The sequence below is a fragment of the Ailuropoda melanoleuca genome, chromosome 11 (genome assembly GCF_002007445.2).
Source record: "Ailuropoda melanoleuca isolate Jingjing chromosome 11, ASM200744v2, whole genome shotgun sequence".
NCBI lineage: Eukaryota > Metazoa > Chordata > Mammalia > Carnivora > Ursidae > Ailuropoda > Ailuropoda melanoleuca.
In genome coordinates this window covers 4,529,236-4,551,429 of record NC_048228.1, presented here as the reverse complement: position 1 = coordinate 4,551,429, position 22,194 = coordinate 4,529,236, and the positions used below count along the sequence as shown (strand labels likewise).

Genomic DNA, 22,194 nt, shown 5'->3' with positions numbered 1-22,194 from the left:
ACTCACTGCCTATGCAGGTTACTGGGGGTCTGCAGCAGACAGTTGGAGTGTGTGAACGGGAGGTTTCTTGGCAGGAAGACCGGTGACTACACTAGGGGGCCACACAGTAGCGGCAGCCCCTGGGAGGAAGGACAGGAGGCTTATACATAATAAAAAAATGTTTTGTATAGTGCTTTACTGTTCACGACTCCTTTCCCATATATCGTATCACCTGCCTGAACTGTCTATATAATTTGTGGGGCTGCTGCAAGATGAAAATGCAGACGTCCATTTTAAAGTTTTTTGGAACTTCAAGACAGCAACAGTAGAGCATTAAGCCAAGCACAGGACCCTGCGTGATTGCCCAGGTCAGCCGCCTGTGAAAGTGGTCCAGCTCCCGCTGAGACTCAGAATTAACCATTTGAGGCATGTGCACGACCCATTATCTCCCATGCCCCAAGACTCCCCCAACCTCCCCTCCACCTCCTACCCCTCCTCCCTCCACCGTGTGCTTTCAGCTGCAAAGTACAAGCATCCAAAGCAAGTTGGCTTCGACAGCAAGGAAATGTATTGGATCACATGACTGAAAGCCCAGAGAAAGCCTGGGCTTCGGGACCTACCTCATCTGCTGCCTCTGGCTCAGTTTCCCCGCCTTGCCCTGGGTTCTGCCCTCTTGGGCAATGACATCATCCTCAGGGTGGAAGCAAGAGTGGCTCCCGCTCTGGCCACCCCAACAGTGCACAACAGTACTGTGCACTGAACCAACCTTGGATTCTTTGAGAACCCAAGAACGGGGGAGGAAAAATTACCTTGATTGGCTTCAGCAGCGCCTTCCCACCCAGCTGAGGTTCAGCCCCTGAGCCGCCCGGCTGCCACGCAACGCTGGGTGTTATAGAGACAAACCCACGTGACCGCACCAGGGCCTGCCCATATCGCTTGGGGAAAGCTGTCATGAGCAGCCATGTTTTCTAGCATATGACATTGACCTCTAGCCATATTTGTTTGGGACAAGGGTACCCTCACCTGAGGACCAACCATCCATTGCTTATGTATTGTCCTGTATAGAAAGATGGCTTGGACCAGATTGTTGCTCTAGGCATTTGAAGGCAGAAACTATAGGAGCAAAAGAGAAGGGGGACTAGTTAATGTTCAAAATTGCAGTTTAAACATTACAACGTAAAAAGAAGTCAGAGAGGCCACAGTGGGTCTTCTGCAACTGAATCATGAGTGGGAAGCAGGGACGGCAGAAGCCATAGAGCAGAGATGTTGAGTGAAAGGCAAGAAGCAGGAGAGCGGAGAATGGAGGCACTGAGTAGCCTCCCCGAACGATGGGCAGAGGGAAACCCACAAACTCCTGCTCCCCAGAAACCGAGGGCAGCCCTGCATCCAGAGCAGCCCTAAACCTGCGAGCTTTGCAGGTGCTCCTTGTTATTCTCCCCTGTTCTCTCAGCGGGTTTTTCTCACAACCAGAGGAGCCCTGTCTCAAACAAGGGATCTTAGCTTTACCTGCACTTTTCAGCTAAGAGGAGAAACATACAAGAAAAGAGCCCTTCATTCATTCAACACATACTCAGAACTGGGAGGCGCTCCGCCAGGATTTGGGGATGCGGTGATAAGCCAGGCGGGGCTCTCTCAAGGACCTCAGTGTGTAGCCTTGGGGGAGGGGAGGAGGCAGACAGGTAAACAAGTAATTATGCCGTGGTGTGGTGAGCATGACAGGGAGAGGAAGGAAATGATTAAAAGGTCCCCAAACTCCGCCGTCTCCGAGGGAAGTGTCCACAAAGCTTCAACCACGTTCGGAATGTATGCTCTGAGTGAGGATGAGAAGCAAATGTTGGGTAATAAACAAGCATATGGTCCAATTCTTCAGTTCCCCTCCCCACTGTCTCCCCTGGATCTGTAATCCTTCCACTTCCATGAAAAGGAATTAAACACAAACAAATAACCGAGGTTTATCCTGAGAGCTTTGCAGTTTAGTCCTTACAGTGGGTGAAACCCACAAGGTACAGCTTGCAGTTGCTGAGAACTCTGATAACCAAAACCATATCCATGGTAACTGATCAGAAACATAGGAGATCTGTGACATAGGCATCTCTGATGAAACAGAGTGATCAGATGGATGATACTGACTTGTGAATCCAGTTATGGAATTGTATGAGAAAAAGCAGAGGAGAGGGAAGGAAGAGGGTTCCCATCGCAACAGAGCATCCAACTGCCTCAGAACAAATAACCTCACCTTGATTCCAAGGGACTTGCCTTTCTCTCCGAAAATATCCAGGGATCCGACCCTCAAGAGCTGGGCGCACGTTGGCAGGTTGGGGGCGGGGGGGCGGGAAACAAGGAGGAACTTGCATATTTAGCCACACGTTCCTGATTCACTTATCCCATGGGCATTCAGTACACCCACTGTCCATTCACAGGTGGATATTTGATATTTGACCTTGAAAGGCTAGTTGAAGAAAGCAGTAAGTCCTACGGGTGGGAAATCTTCTGGCCAGAACTCTGAAACAAAAAGGTCCAAGGAAACGTGCTCCAAACGTCGCAGGACAGACATTAGCTTCATTCTGCGAGGGACATAATTACAGACTTTCCCCCCTCCTTGCCTCATTGAGACCTCTTTAACACACAAGATGAGCTGCTAAAATCTGAAAGAAATAGCACTGCATAAATCATAAAGACTGAAATTTAATTTTTAGATTACAATAGAGAAAATCAAGCCTGAGAAGACAGCCCTAAGGTCAGCCGAAGGGGACAGGAATTGATTTCTTCATGAAGTCATTGTTCGACAAACCCCCAGCCAGATGTGACCTGGCAAATGTCCACATCTGTGTCAGAGAATCCAAACGCCCATCCTTTCACACTTAGAAAATAGATTAATAACCAGGGAAGTCATGATTACATTAACAGCGTAACAGCTGCCTGTCTGATGAATTGGAATGGGCAGTAGTATTTGGAAGCTGCATTTTCGGAGTCAATGAGTTTTGATAATTGAGTTTATCCCTTGCAATGAGTCCACTTCTAGGAAATCTAGATAAAAGTGTTACAGGCTTTGTTTAGCCTAAGTGTTTCCTGAGTAAGGACCATTAGCTTTGTATGACTTTTTTGGACATTGTGTCATCATTCCATCCAGGATAGGAGTTTTGGGGGTGCTTTCCAGCACCACACAACCCATTTTTAAGTAACACATGGAAAGGCAAACAAATCACACAGAATAAAGTCCGGCAGCTCCCTGCTTGGTGGATGGCTAGGAGGGGCTGACCCTTTTTGTTGCTGCCCCCGCCCCCAGGCTACACACGGTAGCCCCTGAGGGAGATCCTGGGGAGCACAGTTTGAAAACCACTGCATGATCCACAAAAAACCTCTATGATTCTTTCTAGTTAATGGATTATTGCTGAAGCTTTAGGAGGATTTGGGCTTGGGTTGGCCTTGGTTTGGGTCTGCATTTGGGGGAAGAAGAGAGAGCTGTCTGGGAAGGGAATGCACTGAGGACAAGGGGCAGAGATGGGAGGGAATCTGGGGTAGGGGCAGCCTGGGAGTCACCCAGATAGGGTGTCCAAAGGGATACGACAGGAAAGGAGGAGACAGATCGGGAATTTGGGGTGAGACAAGGACATAAAAGGTCTTGAACAAAGCTAAGAAATTTGGCCTTTGTCCTGTGTCACTAGGCTCTGTGACTAGTCGATGAGACGAGTTCCCTAAGGCTCCCGTAATGAAGTGCCACAGACTGGGGGCTTACACAACAGGAATTCACATCCTCACCGTTCTGGAAGCTGGAAGTCTGAGAGCAAAGCGTTGGCAGGTTAATTTCTTCTGAGGCCTCTCTGCTTGGCTCATGGCTGGCCACCTTCTCCGTGTGTCCTCACGTGGTCGTCCCTCCGTGCGTCTGTGCGTGTCTCACCTCCTCTTTTTATAAGGACCCCAGTCCTGTTGGATCAGGGCCCACCCTAATGACCTCATTTTGACTTAACCACCTCTTTAAAGACCCTCTAAAAATACAGTCACATTCTAAGGTGCTGGGGATTAGGAATTCAACGTGTGAAGTTGGGGGGACACATTTCAGCCCATAACATTGAGATTTATAATATAACACACACATTTATATATATACAAATATAAATATATATATATACTTTTTTTTAGGCTTTAAAAAAAATCATCTAGCAATAGTGCAAAATAAACGGTCGGCTCCAGGCACAGCGCAAAAGTGGAGGGAGAGAATGGGGAGCGAAGCATGAAGAGCAGGCCCACGACGGTGCTGGAGAAGAGCACACGTACAGAGAGAATGAGACATAGTTATAATCCAGTACTGGCTGGGACGGTCCATCCAGGCTACCACGGGGGTTCGGGGAAGAGAGAAAAACCAGCGTAGAGGGCAGAAAGCGTGGCAGGGGGCTGTGGAGGGATTGCACCTGGAAGGGTGGGTAGGTTTGGGCTAGGAGAATTGAGGCAGGGTCTGTGTTAATAAAGAGGTGAAGACAGAGCCAAAGGACGGGCCTTGCAGCTTGGAGCTATAGTTTGCAGACCTCCCCGTGTAAGATCTGGACAGGACTGCATTACTAGGCTCTTCGTAGCCAAGCTCAATAGCTTGGGAAGCCACTGCTCAGAGCACGATGTTTAAATAAATACGAAGGACTTTGCCCTTGTATCTTCATTGATCCTGAAGAAATGCCCAGAGGTAATGCTGAGAACCCCGGTCCTCGGGTAGAACATTTCCTTCCTTCGGTGATTAGGGTTTTTTGCCTTTTTATCCTGTTGCAACATGGTAGACAACCTCTCGTTGCCTCCAAAGCCCTCCTCGGCACTCACACCAGCCCCCGGTGGAGGATGAGGGAGGGGCTCTCCTCCTAAGCGAGTCACAGGGAACCTGACATCCACCATCGTGTGTGTGTGTGTGTGTGTGTGTGTGTGTGTGTGTGTGTGTGTGTGTTTCAATGGCACTGACTTTAAAGGAATTTTTAGACGGGCTCAAATAACAATCTAGAAAAACCAGACTCCAGAGAACAATGAGAAAATGTAAAGAAGCCAAATATAAAAATACTGGCACATGAAAAAGAAAAGAAAAAAAAATCAATTCACTTTCCCAGATTACAGATGGAAATCCCCAGAGGAACAGGTAGATTTTTTTTGGAGGAGGAAAAGAGATTATATTTTATGGGAAGAGATACAATAACCATTGTCCTCCCATAAAGCAAGTGATGGAAAATTGTCTCTGCTCCGTAGATACGCACTGCACATTTTCCGAATAATACCAACAGGAAATCAATAGGATCTTTTATATGTGAAAAGACATTATCTCTCATGAAAACTTGCCACTCACCGTTAATCTTGGTCCTGGGACAATAAGTAGCCTTTAAATCCCCATCTTTGTTTATTTTTAAATTATCCTCATTATTTATTTGTTTAGAAATAATCACATTCAAAGCTTCACCCTTCATTAGAGCCAAAGAGCCTTCAGATAACGCTCTATGACAAGTGTCTCCACAGCGGGCCAGATGCTCTCCAGAAAGCCCCCTCCCAGTCGCATCTACGCCGGGTGAACGGCCATATCGTTAGCCACCAAAAGCTTTATCAAGGCATAATTTGGCAGCTGTGACAGGCTCAACGGGATTTATGGGATCTCCTGGTTTTTTGCCTCCATTGATCTGAAATAGAACCAAAGTTAATATTAGCAAAAACCACTTTGTGCTGGGGTAATTTTCCCATGAAAGGCTTTGGCAACTGGCGGCTTGAACATCTATTATCCGAGTGCTCTTGGCCGACTCTAGGTCATGAGTTTCATAATACCCAAAAGACTAAATATCCTTGTCTCTCCTCCCAGATGAGAATCTAACCACCATCCTGGTGAAATCTCTCATTTTTCCCAGACACTAATTTAATGGTCACAGGGTATCAACCCCATTAGTATCAAGTTTGGATTTAGCACTGGTTCTGCCCTTGTATTCGTTTCCTGGGGCTGTCCTAACACAGTGTCAAAAACTAGGTGGTTTAAAACAACAGAAGTTTACTCTCTCACAGTCTGGAGGCCAAGGTGTGGGCAGGCATGAACTCTACCTGAGGACCCGAGGCGAGAGGATCCTTCCCTGTGGCTTCTAGCTTTAGTGGTGGACGGAAGCCCTTGCTGTCCCTGGGCTTGAAGCTACATGGCTCTAGTGGCACAGCCATCCCTCCCTCTGTCTTCACCTGGTCTTCCTTGGGTGCGTGTCCAAGTCCAGATTTCCCTTCTTTATAAGGACAGGAGTCACGCTGGATTAGGACCCACCCGAATGACCCCATCTCAACTTGATGACCTCTGTAAAGGCCCTATTTCCAGATAAGGTCACATTGTGAAGTACTGAGGCTTGGGATTTCAGGGTATCTTTTCTGGAGGACACAGTTCAGTCTAAAACAGCCTGAAAGGAATTCACCTCTCATTACATGCAGCCTAGATAGCACCTCACATGATTGGGCTGAATGAAGGGCTCTCAACCTCGGCACAAGTGACACTGCGTTAGGATAACCCTTTGTTGTGGGGAGCTGTCCTGAATCCTAGCTGTCCAACTAGAGTGCAGGGACACACATCCTGCCCCTTGTGACAACCAAAAATGTCTGCTGACAGGCGCTGGGGTGAGTGGTTCAGTTCGTTAGGCGTCCGCCTCTTGATCTCAGCCCGAGTCTTGATCTCAGGGTCGTGAGTTCAAGCGTTGGGTTCTGCGCTGGGCGTGGAACCTACTTTTTAAAAAAATAAAAATAAAATAAAATAAATAAACTAAAATAAAAATGTCTCCTGACAATTGTCCCTTAAGGGGGCTACATCGCCCTGAGAACCACGGACTTAGATGAAAAGTAAACCGAGGTTGTGAAGGTGCTTCACGTCGACTGAACCCTGAAGAAATTAGGGTGTTCACGTCAGTCAAAGAAGAGTCCCTGAAAGGGATGGGTCCTGAGCAATTCCCTCACCGTCTGGATTCCTTCATTAATTTAACGACTATGTATTGAGTGCCAGCTGTATGTTGGGTCCTGATCTGGGCATGGGGTGGGAGGAAGCAGAGAGCGAAAGAGAGTTTAAAACCCCTGCCTTAACCACCATACGTATTAGTGGGGAGGCTGAAAATAAACAAGATGAATAAAACATATAATATGTTAGCTATTGATGAATGTGAATGAGGAAAAGATGAAACCAAGCAAGAAAGACAGGAAGTGTGGGGGAAGGGGGAAGTGGGGGGGAGTGGAGGGAGGGGTGCTGAAAGTTTTGACCGAGTAAACCGGGAAGGGCCACTGAGATAGGGGTGCACGACTAAGAAGGTGGGGGCTGGGGGCCGGGCCATGCAGATCTGGGGCAAAGGGCCCTGCAGGCAGAGAGAACGGCAGGTGGGGACATTCCTGGGGTGTCCGAAGAACTGGAGGAGGCCTGCGCAGCAGGACAGATAACGCAGGGCCTTCGGGTCAGAGCAAAGACGTGCTGTGGCTCCGGGTGACGCGAGAAGTCAGCGGGCAGGTGTGTGGCGGGGTGATCTGTGGCCCAGCATGCTGGGTGATGTGACATGCGGTGAGGCTCTGAACGCATGTATTTGAAGGTCGGGCTGAGATGTACAGGTGTGCCGAATGTGGGCTGCGAGACGGAGAAGAGGTCTTGGGCTTCAACAAACGGAAAAATCGAGTTGGTATTAAGTGAGATGAAAAGTCTGCCGAAAAGGAACGGGTTTGAAAGAAATGTCGGAAGAGTCAGGTTTTTTACATGACAAAATGTACCATTTCGACCATCTTTAGCTCTACAGCTCTGTGGCACTTAATACATTCCTTGTAGGGGCGCCTGGGTGGCTCAGTCGTTAAGCATCTGCCTTCGGCTCAGGGCGTGATCCTGGGGTCCTGGGATCAAGCCCCACATCAAGCTCCCTGCTCTGCTGGGAGCCTGCTTCTCCTCTCCCACTCCCCCTGCTTGTGTTCCCTGTCTCGCTGCCCGTCTCTCTTCTCTGCCAAATAAATAAATAAAATATTTTTAAAAAAATACATTCCTTGTGGTGTCACCATCACCGCCATCTACCTCCAGAACTTCTAACCTTCCCTGGCTGATACCCCGTACTCCTTGAACACTCCACTGCTCCCCAGCTCCTGCCCATTGCCGTCCTGCTCTGTGTCTAGGAGGGGACTACTCTAGGAACCTCACATAAGTGGACTCTCACAATACTTGTTCTTTTGTGACTGGCTTATTCCACTAATGATGGAGGGACTTCAAAGTTCATCCCCACGGTCGCATGTCAAAATCTGCTCTTTTTTTAAGGCTGAATAATATTCTATGTATGCATGGACCACCTCTAGTCTATCATTCGGCTGTTGATGGACACTTGGGCTGCTCCCACCTCTCAACCATGGTGCATAATGCTGCTAAGAACACGGGTGTCCAAATGTCTGTGTGAGTCCCCACTTCCGGTCCTTTGCGATATATACCCGGGAGTAGAATTCCTCAATTACACGGTAATCCTGTTTAAATTTTTGAAGAACTACCCTATCATTTTCCACAGCAGCTGCACCTTTTTATGTTCCCACCGGCAGGTGCACGGTGTTCCAATTTCTCCACATCCTTGCCAACACCTGCTACTTTCTGTTTGTTTCTTAATAGCCACACGAAGGCGTTCAAAGTGGTATCATATCGTGATCAGAAGGCTAGTTTTGACTATGTTAAGTCTGAAATACATACATACATATGTATGTTAGACATACAAGTAAATACCACAAATTGGATATATATGGGTCTGGATGTTAGGACAGAGGTTGAGGCAGTTGGACAAATTTGGGACTCAGAACCTTAGGGCTATAAGACTGGCTGAAACTGCCTAGGTCTGCACCGTGCAATACCGTAGCCACTAGCCAGATGTGGCCGTTTAAATTTATATTAATTAAAATTAAATAAAATTTGGGGCGCCTGGGCGGCACAGCGGTTAAGCGTCTGCCTTTGGCTCAGGGCGTGATCCCGGCGTTATGGGATCGAGCCCCACATCAGGCTCCTCTGCTATGAGCCTGCTTCTTCCTCTCCCACTCCCCCTGCTTGTGTTCCCTCTCTCACTGGCTGTCTCTATCTCTGTCAAATAAATAAATAAAATCTTAAAAAAATAAATAAATAAATAAATAAAATTAAATAAAATTTAGGGGCACCTGGGTGGCTCAGTTGGTTAAGCGTCTGCCTTCGGCTCAAGCCTTGGAGAATTTTGTGCACGATGGAGGCCATGCCTCAGGTACTGGCAGGAAGCAGGTGTGGACCCCCAGCCCCTGTCCTCAAGGTCCTGAGGGCCAGCCCATCGACCTGGGTCTGCCTTCCCCCTTCTGTGTGCTGGTTCAGAAGCACTAAACCAGAGGTGAGTTTCGATTGGTGAAGTTTTGGCTGTGATGTCTCCTGCTAGGATTTCCGCCTCACCTGCAGCCTACCCTGTGGGGACCATCTGGTTATTTACAGCAAATCTCACCTTACTTGTTGACATTTCCACGCACAGGCAAAGCTAGGAGACAGCCTGAAGAGCGAGGTACGTGAAGATTCGAGGTGCTCCCATGCCGCTCCACATTTCATTAGCCAGGTGGGCTGGAATGTGGCAGAAAAATCAGGAAGTAAGGGACACACATTCCAAACCCCCCTGTGACATCTTCAGAATGAATGAAACCCCACGGCTGGCAGAAACAATAGCCCTTGTTTAATTCTAAAGTTCAGATGCATGTTGGCACCATTCTATCTCAACCTTTCATTTCCATGGAAACCATTCATGATGCCACAGAACGGGGATTCTGACCGGAGTGACAGAGGAGTAGCAGCACCGATCCGAGCTTTCCAGTGAGGCTGCAACAAACGGAAGGACAGGACAGGCAAGGAGCCGGACCTGGAGTTTTTGCTAGGGACAGCGGCACTCTCGGGGTGCCCAGGATGAGCACCTGCAGCCCAGGTAGACCCTGCAGACCCCAGACCGTGCTCTGATGACCTGGCCAGTGCGCATTCCACCCCAGATCTGCTTTCCCTTTTTCTTTTCTTATGCAGCACGTGTGCTCTCCGGTCAGTGGTAAAGGGCTCTTGGCTGTAACTTAAGCACAGAAAGGCATGGGATGGGCGGAGCAGAAGTCATCCAGATACGAGTTTCCCGTGGCCGTGGTAACAAAGTACCACAAGCTGGAGGTCTCAAAGAACCGAAATGTATTCTCTCACGGTTCTGGAAGCCAGAAGTCTCCAATCTGGGTCACAGCAGAGCCATGCTCCCTCTGGAGGCTCCAGGGGAGGACCTTCCTGCCTTTGCCAGCCTCTGGTGGACCCTGGCAACCTTGGCTTGCAGACACATTGTTCCAACCTCTGTCTCTGTCTTCATATGGGCTCTCCCCTGTGTGTCCACACCTCAAATCTCCCTCTTTGTTTTCTTGTAAGAATACTGGACTTTGGATTTAGGGCCCACCCTAAATCCAGGATAATCCCATCATGAGATTCTTAATTACATCTGCAAAGACCCTTTCTCCAAGTAAGGTCATATTCACAGGATACCGGGATTAGGACAGGGACACACCTTTGGGGGGGGCACTATTCCGCCCACCACACCCACCTAACAGGACATTTTGCCTGGGAGATGCAAAAATTTGGATTCTTGGCCCTGAATGGGCGACCTTGCGGTCTTGAGGCTTTGGCCAATTTCAGAGGAATGCCATGACCAGCTCCTACCATTCTGAAACCTGGGCAAGGCAGGGAATTTGAATCGTTGCCATGGAGATCCCACACCTTGAAACTTTTGTCCTTTCCTATTGTTTGCAAAGAACTAATTACTCTAAAATCACAGCTAGCACCTGAATCCAAGAGGTGGGCTGTTTCTGGAGGAAACTCATTGCTCAGAGGGGGGCCTTCCCCTTCATCAAACAAACCGAATCTGTGACATTCTTTGGATTTCTTCCCAAACAACCATTGTACTAGGCTTAGCAACAACCTTGAACGTAATCAGACATGTCTGGGAGTGAAGAGCAGAGTTTGAAGGGGAAGGAAATGCTCCCAATACCATGTTCTACCACTCGGATCCAAGAGAGATTTTGAAAACGCTCAACTTGACAGAAATGCGGGTGGTAACATGGACAGGAAAGGAAAGGCCTCTGCATGAACAGCTTATCATGATTAATATGGCTCTGCCAGGCACGTAGCTAGTTACACGAGGAGCTCCAAAAAGGCCAGGCAGCGGGGGAAAGCCTGCTTCTCTGGGAAACGGAACAAACTTGGAGAAGTTTCTGTTTACCCTTCCTGCGGTTTTCATGCAGGTGAGCATGTAAAAATGAAGATTTGGGTAAATTCATCAGAGTTTCAGCCCAGATAGAATTTTGGCTAAAGGTTCTGTGGGTAATTTCCTTTTTTATTAAAAAAAGACCAGTGTGCCTGTCCTCTCTTAAGGTAGCATGCTGGGGCCTGAACACATGGCCCCGCTGAGCCCGTGTGAACTTACCAAATAGGAGGATGCAGAGGGAAGCCTTCTCCTCCTTAATGGTATTTCCCAGTAGAGACAGTTCTTGCTCCTGTGACTGTAATACAGACAAGATCAGCTTAATAGTGGTAAGTCAGGAAGAGGAGACCAAATTAAGGTGGTCTTTCAACTTTATCGTTCTGGAAGGGGTTATGCACTTTTTTTAAAGAACAGGACAATGAAATACACTGCCCACAAAAATATAAAAACAGCCCCACCTCTGGACAAGCAAGGGATGCAGGTGCCATTTTCCTAAGCCTTTCCCCCTCCGTTCCAAACCTTCAGGAACAATGTTCTTTGCCCACTTCTGTCAATTGGGACCACAGGTCTGCCCTCTGCTGGTTAAGGGACATTCAAGCAGGATTACAACTGGGAAGGGGATAATGTGGGGCCCCTGAGCCACCTGTCTTGCCAGGGATGCAAGAAGGTACCTATCCCCCACTCACAGACACTTGATGTTGGACTCGGAGCTGTTGAGTGGGCAACAGAACATTCCCCGCCCTCACAGGTCCCCGATAACATCATCTCACACCACATGTCCGAGGGAAGTATAAGATAAAGCTGGCATTACCACACACACGGCTCCAAGTCCTCTGAAACATCATTATACGAATTAATCTAAAAGAGAAAAAAACAATGAAACATCAAGGCAGTCATAAGCGGAGACAGACCTGCGTCTGAATCCTGGTTTCGCCATTTATGGGCTCCACGGGCTGGGACAAGCACCTGCCTGAGCCCAGCTTCCTTCTCTGCCAAGTGAAGCTACTAAGAATTACATTGGAAAGGGGTGCCTGGGGGACTCAGTCAGTGAAGCATCCGCCTTCAGCTCAGGTCATGGTCCCAGAGTCCAGGGATTGAGCCCGGCATCAGGCTTCCTGCTCAGCGGGGAGTCTGCTTCTCCCTCTGCCCACTGCTCCCCCCGCTTGTGCTCTCTCTCTCTCTCCCCCTCAAATAAATAAATAAAATCTTTTTTTAATCTTAAAAAAAAGAAAGAATTACATCGGAGAATTCAATGAGATGAATCAGCATAGTGTCTGGCACAAAAGAAATATCCCGTAAATGGTAGCTTAAATATATTTTTTTCAATTCATTAAATTCTAGAAGCTAGAAATTTTTTCTCCGAGTGCCTGCAGTAAGAGAAGCCGGTGTTGGAGAAGAGGGTCCTTGTGGTTCGTGACCAGTGTCCTCCCCTCTAACCCAGAGTTCTCGACCAGGGTGATTCTGTCCCTCAGGGGACTGCTGGAGACATTTTTGGTGGTCGCAGCGGGGGAGAATACCGCTTATCTGGTGGGGAGAGGCCAGGATGCTGCTAAGCTTGCTACAGGGCACGGGACAGCCCCCCAAGAAACTTACCCAGCACCAAACATTGATAGACTGGGTTGGAAACCCTGCTCCGGCCTTTCCAGGGGCCACTGCAGCTTTAACACTGAGCAACGAAGGCGTCGGCCAGCCACTGACTACAGCGGAACTCATGCCTGCGTCGCGTTGAAAACTCATTCAGAAATGCAGTGGGAGCCCTCAAGATGTGTCAGGTTGGCCCTGAGCAGTAGTGACTCTCAGCTGAGTTCCGGAAGTTTCGATGTCTGACTGACAGGCAACATTTCTGCTTACTGCTTGGCTTTCTTGATGACAGTGAGATCAGGAATAAAATCTCTGGATTTAAAAGTCATCCAAAGGGGCACCTGGGTGGGTCAGGTTAAGCATCTGCCTTCGGCTCAGGGCATGATCCCAGAGTCCTGGGATCGAGCCCCGCATCAGACTCCCTCCTCTGCTGGGAGCCTGCTTCTTCCTCTCCCACTTCCCCTGCTTGTGTTCCCTCTCTCGCTGGCTGTCTCTCTCTCTGTCAAATATATAAATAAAATCTTGAAAAAAATAAAAAATAAAAAAAATAAAAGTCACCCAAAGTCAAGAGGCCAAGACTCCCAACATATAAAAAAAATTTTTAATTGTGATAAAACACACGCAACAAAAAACTGACCACCTTCACCATTTTTCAGTGTGGAGCTCAACAGGGTTATGTACATTCACCTCATTGTGTAACCAGTCTCCAGAACCCTTTCCATCTTGCAAAACTGAAACCCTATCCCCATTAAACAGCTCCTCATCCCCCCTCCCTACAAGCACTCCTGCTATTTTTGTAAGATAAAATACTCGTGTATTTTTTTTAATGACCTACAGCAGCCATCCAGGCACCGTAAGAGGATCCAACCTGAACAGACACAACTCCCAAGATGCCAGGAACAACATGGCAAGAGCCTTCCTCCTTGATGACACAGTTGAGTAGCTGATCTGTCACTTCCGGAACCACCTGCCTCTGGGCCTCTTGTTAGATAATAAGGTTCTTAGTGTTTGAGGGGAAAAGAAACATGTAAAAACAAATTAAACCAAAATAAAATAGGGGCACTGGCTGGCTCAGTGGGTAGAGCATGCAGCTTTTAATTTCAAGGTTGTGAGTTCAAACCCCACATTGGGCGTGGAACCTACTCAAAATTTAAAAAAAAAAAATTAAATAATAAAATAACCAGCCAACCCAACAACATCCAGAGGTTTTTCTTTGAAGTTGGACCTTGATTTAAAACAAGACATTTCTTCAAACCTGGCCTGACTCTGTGGTCAAGGTAGATCCCCAGTCAAGCATCCTCTGTGACAAAGCCACCTCCACCTGTCTCTCCTTGGATTTCCCAAGAAGATGGGGAAGGAAGATGAGCAGCTTACCAAACTACAGAGCCGTGCACTTGCTGAGATCACGGATGTTTGGGGAGAAGGCTGATCAATCCCAATCCAGAAAGACTTAGGGTTTCTCTTGGCTCTGCTCTGCTCCTAGGATCCCTGACCCCCCAGCCCGAGCTCTGTCTCCCTGCCTATCAGTGGATGAAATGTCTCTCTGCTTCTCCCCTTCCATCATCTTTTGCTCCCAGCTCTTTTTACTCTTAGTTTTGGCACACATTAAACACATGCATGTACCTTAAGCTCTCATTACACACCAGACACACAAAGCTGTTGGAAATATAAACACAAACTATTTCAAGCCCTTGCCTCAGGAGCTTACAGTCTAACAGAGGAAATAAATGTGTAAATGATGAAAATTTGTCACTAGAATATAAGTGGTACAAATGGACACTATGTTGTACTAAGAGACTGGGATCAAAACTGACAAAACACATGTAGGAGTTTGTCTTCGCTCCCTCCGGAAATCCCAATGAAAGGATAATAAAGGAATTAAACAAATATAAACACATATGGACACAATGCATGGGAGAGGGGACGACATGGCACAAAAGATTCAACAAAAATGTGGAAGATGTAAAATGGAGGGGCCCTTTGTAACAGACTTGGATTACAGCTTTCTCCACTCGGGAAAATGACTGTGGGGTGAGGGGAGACAACAGACAAGTGGGCTGGTTTGTGCTATGGGATCCAGGAGTGGTTCAGGAATCGGAGGCTGGGTAGGGGTATTGCTAGTCTACATACAGAATAGTTTAGAACCCCAGGTATCCTTCCCCCATCTACCCAGCCAGGCATCTACTCCCCTCCCCCACCCTCTCGGAGGTTTATTATCTGCTGAGGCTCAACAGGAAAGGCCCTGGAGTCTCCATATCAGAGCATCACTACATACTAGATATCATACTAAAATGCTCCTCCCTTCCCCGCAGAGCTTTTACTTACCCCAGGCGGGGAAAGTAGGACTCCTCCCTGGGAAAACCAGTCCACCCCAGAGAAAAGACCTACAGATCTGACATCTGGGGAACCTTACTGACAACTCTCCAAGAAGCCCACCAGAGGAGTAGTCTTGAACATGTACGTGGAGCTCCCATGAATAGACAGCCAAGGATCACCAGAGCTTTGAGAAAAGTACACACACACACACACACACACCGACTGACCAAAAAAACAAGAGAAAAAAAATAACTAGGAGGAAGTACAAAAAGTGAGAAGGTGGAATAAAACTTAGATACACTCTCAAAGATGTGAGAGAACACGTTGCCTACATGAGACCATTTTAAAGAAAAAATAATCAAAGAACAAGAAAGAGCTCTGGAAATTTTTTTAAAAATACATTATGATGTGGGGCACCTGGGTGGCTCAGTCGGTTAAGCATCTGCCTTTGGCTCAGGTCATGATTCCAGAGTCCTCGGACTGAGCTCTGCGCTGGGCTCCCTGATCAGTGGGGAGTCTGCTTCTCCTTCTCCCACTCCCCCACCCTGGTGCTCGCTCTCTGTCTCTCACTCTCTCTCAAATAAATAAAATCTTAAAAAGATATATATATATATATTAGGACAAACATTTTTAAAAATCGATAAAAGAATTGGTAGTTATAGCTGGATCTCCAGCAAAGACCAAAAAGACAAAAGAATGGAAATAAAAAGCATGTGGAATCAGTCCAAGAGGTCTGACATCACAATAAACACAGATTCAATAAGAACAGACCAAGAATACCAATTCAGTGGAATTCAGTCATCAAACAATCAGATATACTTCTCCAGAAGTGATGGACAGAAATGAACCCCCTGAATGCATAGCACCATACATTTTAGAAGACCATACAAAGTACATCATCATGGAATTTCAGAAAACCAGGAACGAGAACAATATTTCCAAAGAAAGATGAAAAAACCAGTTACAACACTGTAGGAATTAGAATAGAATCTGCCTTATTGCCAGCAACATTGGGAAACTGAGGTTGTAAAGCAATGCCTTCAAAGTGATGAGGAAAAATCATTACAACCTAGACTTGTGTACCCAGGCAAACTATCTACCTAGCAAACTTGCCATAACATATAAAGGTAGGATAAGGGCAACCAAGGTCTCAAAAAACTGGGAAGATTTACTCCACCAAAGCCAAGGAATGAAACAAATAGGAAATAGGGTATTCAGGAACCAAGGGTGCCGACAGTGAGGAAGGGAAGTGTCACCTGCAGTGACGGTCTAGGAAGGACGATAGCTGTGGGGCAGGATGTATGTTCCATACATAAAATTCTAGAAACTGCAGACTAGTCTACAATGATAAGTACGGGATTGGTGGTTCATCGTCGTAATTACAGTAACAGATTCACGGGCATAAATATCTGCCAAAACTCATAAAATTGTTCACTCTAAATATGCACATTTCACTGCACATAAACCTACCTCAGTGAAGTAATAGAAAAAAAATTTAGGAAAATGAGAGAATCGTAGAGAAGTGGAAGATTGCTCGTGGGGAACTTTCCACAAAGAGGCCATAGAGGGAAAAAGAAGAAAGACACAAAAGAGAATAAAAAGCATACAGAATAGGGATGCCTGGGTGGCTTAGTTGGTTGGGCATCTGACTCTTGGTTTCGGCTCAGGTGGTGATCTCAGGGTCCCAATCTCAGGGTCGTGGAATTAAGCCCTGCTTCAGGCTCTGTATTCAGCGGAAAGTCTGCTTATCTCCCTCCCCTCTCTCCCTCTCTCTCTCTTCCTCTCTCTGTCTGTCTGAAACAAACAAACAAACAAACAAATAAATCTCTTTTTTTAAAAAAAGCAGGGGGGCACGCCTGAGTGGCTCAGTGAAGCGGCTGCCTTCATCTCAGGGTCCTGGGATCAAGCCCTGCATCGGGCTTCCTGCTCAGCGGGGTCTGCTTCTCCTTCTCCTTCTGCCCCTCCCCCTGTGCTCGCTCCCTCTTTCTCTGCCTCTCAAATAAACAAATGAAATCTTTTTAAAGAAGCATATAGAATAGGGGCGCCTGGGTAGCGCAGTCATTAAGCGTCTGCCTTCGGCTCAGGGCGTGATCCCGGCGTTCCGGGATCGAGCCCCACATCGGGCTCCTCCGCTGGGAGCCTGCTTCTTCCTCTCCCACTCCCCCTGCTGTGTTCCCTCTCTCGCTGGCTGTCTCTCTGTCAAATAAATAAAATCTTTAAAAAAAAAAAAAGCATATAGAATACACTGAGAGGGTCTAACATGCTTAATGGAAGTCAGATAGCATCAACTTTGTATTTTCCAAGACTTTCCCCAAAAGAAACAAGAGCATCACTTTGCAGCAGCAATTGCAGACACCTCAAAGACGGGAAATCCTACTGGAAACGATGTGCTGGAAAACAAAATAATTGCCCAACTAGATTCCTCTACCCTGAGGAAAAAATCCTTTAATACTAATAAAGGCAGATGACGACCTTTTCAGATAAACAAAGGCTGAGAGCACTGTTCAACAGCAGATCCCCACTCCCCAAAAAGTAATTTCCACAAAGCATCTTTTTTAGGCTGAAGGCCAATGACCCTTCCTGGAAGCTCAGAGATGCAAGAAAGGTTGAAGGACAAGTTCGAGAATGGTTCAGAGATGAATTTTTTTTTTTTTCTGGTGAGAACCAAAGCTCCATGAAGAAAGTCAGGAGGTATAAGGCTGAAAGACATGTGACCCCAGATCGCGGAGGAAGGAAGGGGGATGGATGCAGAGAAACATGGAGGGAGAGAGAGAGAGAGAAGCAGGAGGGGAGAGCATACAGTGAGTAGGGGTGACATCGTTGCAAGCTGCCTGAGGTCCAGGCTGTCCTCAACTCAGCGATGCCACTGCCTCCGGGGCTCAGGAAGGCACCGGAAACTTTGAGGAGGGAGTTCTAGTGAATGATGGGAACGAGGGTCTGATTGCGAGAGGCGAAAAGAGGGAGTGGTAAGTCTCCAAAACAGAACTCTCTGTGACTCCCTCCAGAATCTTCCCTCGCTTCCTCAGCAGCATCCATGGTCTCACGACCTGGCAGCTCAAACCAAAACGCAGGAGAAACCTCTGATTCCTCTCTTCCCGCCTCCGTCCCCCAGACCCAACCTCTCAGCAGTTCCTGTGGACTCCAGTGCAAAGAGTAGCCTGGGCCTGCCTGCCCCATGCTGCTGTCTCAGCGCAAGCCCACCAGCCTCGCCTCCTGGAACACTGTGTACTGTCTAATGGGGCCGGGGTGGGGGGCTGCTTCCATTCTTGCTCCCTCTAACTCCGTCCCCCTGGAGTCATTCTTGGGGTCGGGGGGCGCAGACTCGAACCACGTGACTTCCCTGCTTAAAATCCTTCAATGGCTCCCCACTGTGGCTGGAATAACATTTAAATTCCTGACCTCTACCCTCCATGAGCCCGCCCTGACTCAGCTCCTCCAACATCTTTTCCTCCTACTCTACTCAACCTGCATCAGCTTTGCGCTCGCAGGCTCGCTCCCTGTTCCTGGAGCACACCAAACTTCGTCTCTGCGTCTTCACACCAGAAGGTGCTTCCTTGAGGTCTTGCAAACCTGGATCCTTCCAGTCATTCATCTCAAAATTACCTCCTCAGATAGATCTTTCATAACCAACCAACCAACTTAACGTGACCTCCCTCCCCCTGAGATGCCCCGCCTCGCATCACTGTGTTTAAATTTACTTATAGCACTTAGCATCTGAAATTATCTTGTTTATTAACTAACTGGCTGATTGTCTGCACCTCCCCCTCCCCAGCCCCCTTTAGAGTGCTAATTCCGCTAAAACGGAAACCATTTCCTTCTTATAAATTGCTGAAACGCCAGTGCCCATTCCTGGATGTTGTCTCCAAACTCAAAGATAAGCTGAGTAGACACTGTGGGGAATTTATAGAGTGTTAATAAGAGATGAATGGAATAGGATTGCCAAGTAACACTGGGGGCCCATTGAAGTCAGATAGCATCACTTTGTATTTTCCAAGACTTTCCCCAGCTACACCCGACAGCCTGGGAGGAGTGCAGAAAGGTAGATAAGGAAGAAAAACAAAACTGAAAATGGATGTGGTGGACAGAGCCAAAGGCCAAAGGATTATGATATCACTGAATGACCAAGAAAGCAGATCTGAAGGGGACCCCAGCTGGGAGCTGATGGATTTGGACAGATTAACACACAGGGACCAAGGACCTAAAGTTGCAAACAGCAGGGGAAACCAGTACCCTCAGCATGATGGATGGATGACATTACAGGTAGAATGCTGAGTTCCAAAGGCAGAAGCTCTGAATTGGAGCTTTTGGAGATGCGTGCTCTGTTGGGCTGGTGAAGTCTAAAACTGGTGAGTCGCAAACCCCCAGTCCATCCCCACCAGAGTCTGCCTAGGGGTTCCGCCCTGCAGCCTCCCAGCAACAGTCTCCACACAGCAGGAGTGGCCCTTCCTCTGGGTGACTCAACCCTTCTGCAATGACCATCTTGGCTAAGGATGTAAAAGACAGGTCCCTGAAATGCTAAGGGAGGAGGAGATGCCATCAAGAAAATTTAATTCTTGAGTGTGTCTGCACACTCTCCCTTCTTTTCTTCAGCTAAGGAATTTTTTTGCCCTAACTCCTCTGAACAGGGTTATCAGAGCTCATGAGGAGAAGGAAGAACAGGCTATGAATGGCAAGCAAGCACTGAATCCCAATCTGGACTCAATGACAAGAGAATAATAAAAAGATTAGAGGTAATTTTTCCTCCTGAATTATAGACAAGGGGTGTGGATTCAGCCCAACTACAGAAGAGGTTGGGTCAGGCTGCTTACCTCATCTCTTATGAGTATTACTCAGGAAAAGGGGGAAGCAGTGAAGGGTTTCCAGTTGGGGTTGCCAGGTGTAGCAAGTAAAAATACAGGGTGCCCAGTTAAATTTTAATTCCAGATACACAATGAATTTTTTTAGTATATGTATATGCCCCGTGCAATATTAGTATACGTATACTAACAATTATTCATCACGTATCTGAAACTCAAAACCGAGTGTCCTATATTTAATGCTAGAAGGGAGCCCCCCCCACCACAAGCACTAGATCAAGCCACTGAACAGAGGAAGCTTCCTGGTGGTCGTGCTTGGAAGGCCAAGTATTCTGGGTATGAATACAAATGGTGGTGAAGGTAACTGTCCTTATGTTCTCTATTTATAGCTGAGAGAATTCAAAAATGATTACCTATACATATATATAACACACGTAGATAGAGCTATATAAATATATTATGTAAATATGCTAGTCTTGGCTTTGCAGCTAAGTTACAAATTGCTTTGTGGCTTTACCCAATAAAGAGAAAACAAAAACGCAAGGCCGTGAGTTAATGTGGCTGAGTTTCGTCGGCTGCACCGGCATGACTGGTGGTTGGATGGGTGTGGTAACTTATCAATTTGTACTGCTCCTGCTTTCCATTATTTTGCCCATCAGAGATTAAGGTTTTTGGAGGGAGAAACAAAACAGCCAACCTCCAAAGTAAATTTACTCTCAGGCCTGTGGTGTATCTAAGCTTATTTTCCATTTGTCACATTCACTCTCCAAGTAACCGTAATACAAAGTCTCGTGCGCCCGAAAGGGGACAAATACAGAGCATCCCTGAGTCACTATTTATTTTGTTTGAGTGGGTGATAAAAACCAGGTCATTCTCAATCATAGAAACACAGACCTGGGCCCTCAGAAACATATGTTGGGTCCTGTTTATATAATTCCTAGAGGCAGTGTTTTCCAAGGCAGAGGAAAGATGGCAAGGAACTTCTCTACCCAACTGAGCATTATGGCCCAATTAATGTCTACAAACCTAAGGAAAAAAGGAATGTTTCAACGTTGTAGTTTTTTCCCCCAGCCTCTCTGTAAGAAATTCTTAAAGACCAGCAAATGTCAGCAAGCAGCTTAGCCCTAATCACTGCTCTGCAAAGGAGAAAAAAGGAAAGACCATAAAAAATTGCTGCAATTGCGGACGGGATGAGTGTCTGTGAAAGCTATTGTGGAGAAGCCTCACACAGCTGAAGAAATAGCTCTTCCTTTACAGCCTGGGCTGAGGTCGGCTCCAGACTGACTCAACACCCCTGAATAACCTGTCTCAGCACACCTACTTGTCTCATGCCAAAAAATCCTAAGAGGGCTGAGCAACTTGGAAGGGACCATACACAGGCCCAGATGGTGAACATCTGGCCAAAATTAGGAAGAGAAAGAAATCAACTTCTCAAATCCACAGACAGGTGTTTGGGGCTTCCCAGGAGACCTGCTCAGGAAGGGCAACTGGGATGGTTCTAAACTGATGGTTAGTTAAGGCTCAACAAACGTTCCTGAGAAATAATGAGAAACTGGTACAGGTCAGCATGAACCGAACAGGTGGCAAGAGCATGGAAGCTTTGCTGTCCACCTTCTCTTGATAATTGCATCATTTCGAAGACATTTAAATTATTTAGATGATTGTAACCGAGACATCTTTAATAATGCACCAAACAGCAGGCACCAGGTTGAAATCAATTAGACTCCACCACTAAATTATAAGGTAGAAATTTACAAGAGGAGGGCTCTGGGATAGGGACTGTAGGTATAGATGCCTGCCAGAGACAATTCTATTAGGAACCAAATGGGTATCGCCTTATCAGTTAAGCAGCAGAAAAAATGGCCAGGTGCTCCTAACTATAGGGCAATAATAAAAATAAAAAATTTAAAAAATTAAAAAAAAAAAACGACCTTTAGGAGGCTCGTCCTCTGGGCAGGGCTCTGGACGACCAGGAGAAAAGACGAAGAACAATGCAGGCAGGAATAAATCCCATTCTGGAGGTTTTCTGTGCAAAGAGAAGTCAGCAAGTGCGGCCTCGAGAAGATTCTGGCCAGGGTGGACTCCGTGTGAGGGGCCTGGGCAGGGCTGTTTGGGACAGGATGCTGCCCTCACTGGGATACAGCGTGGGGGACAAGGGAGGTGTCTCAGGGGACAGAGGGGACGACGCCCAGGTGTGACCGCAGCCTCCCTGCCTGGTCCGGGTGGAGCCTCAGGAAACCGCCTGGGATTTGGGTCCGAGAGCCGCACGTGGCGGACCCCGACCACGGTGTCCCGCCCTCGACCGCGCGGGGGCGCAG

At 47.3% G+C, this 22,194-nt stretch overlaps 1 long non-coding RNA gene across 1 annotated transcript; it reads right to left on the bottom strand.

Annotated features, from left to right (window-relative positions):
* Positions 1 to 5,341: 5,341 nt before the first annotated feature.
* On the bottom strand, positions 5,342 to 22,171 carry LOC117804346. Its single transcript, XR_004628687.1, has 5 exons — positions 21,808 to 22,171; positions 11,995 to 12,041; positions 11,406 to 11,481; positions 9,417 to 9,529; positions 5,342 to 5,621 (listed from the first exon to the last, which is right to left on the bottom strand). It is a non-coding gene; the product is annotated as an uncharacterized LOC117804346 (long non-coding RNA).
* Positions 22,172 to 22,194: the final 23 nt, after the last annotated feature.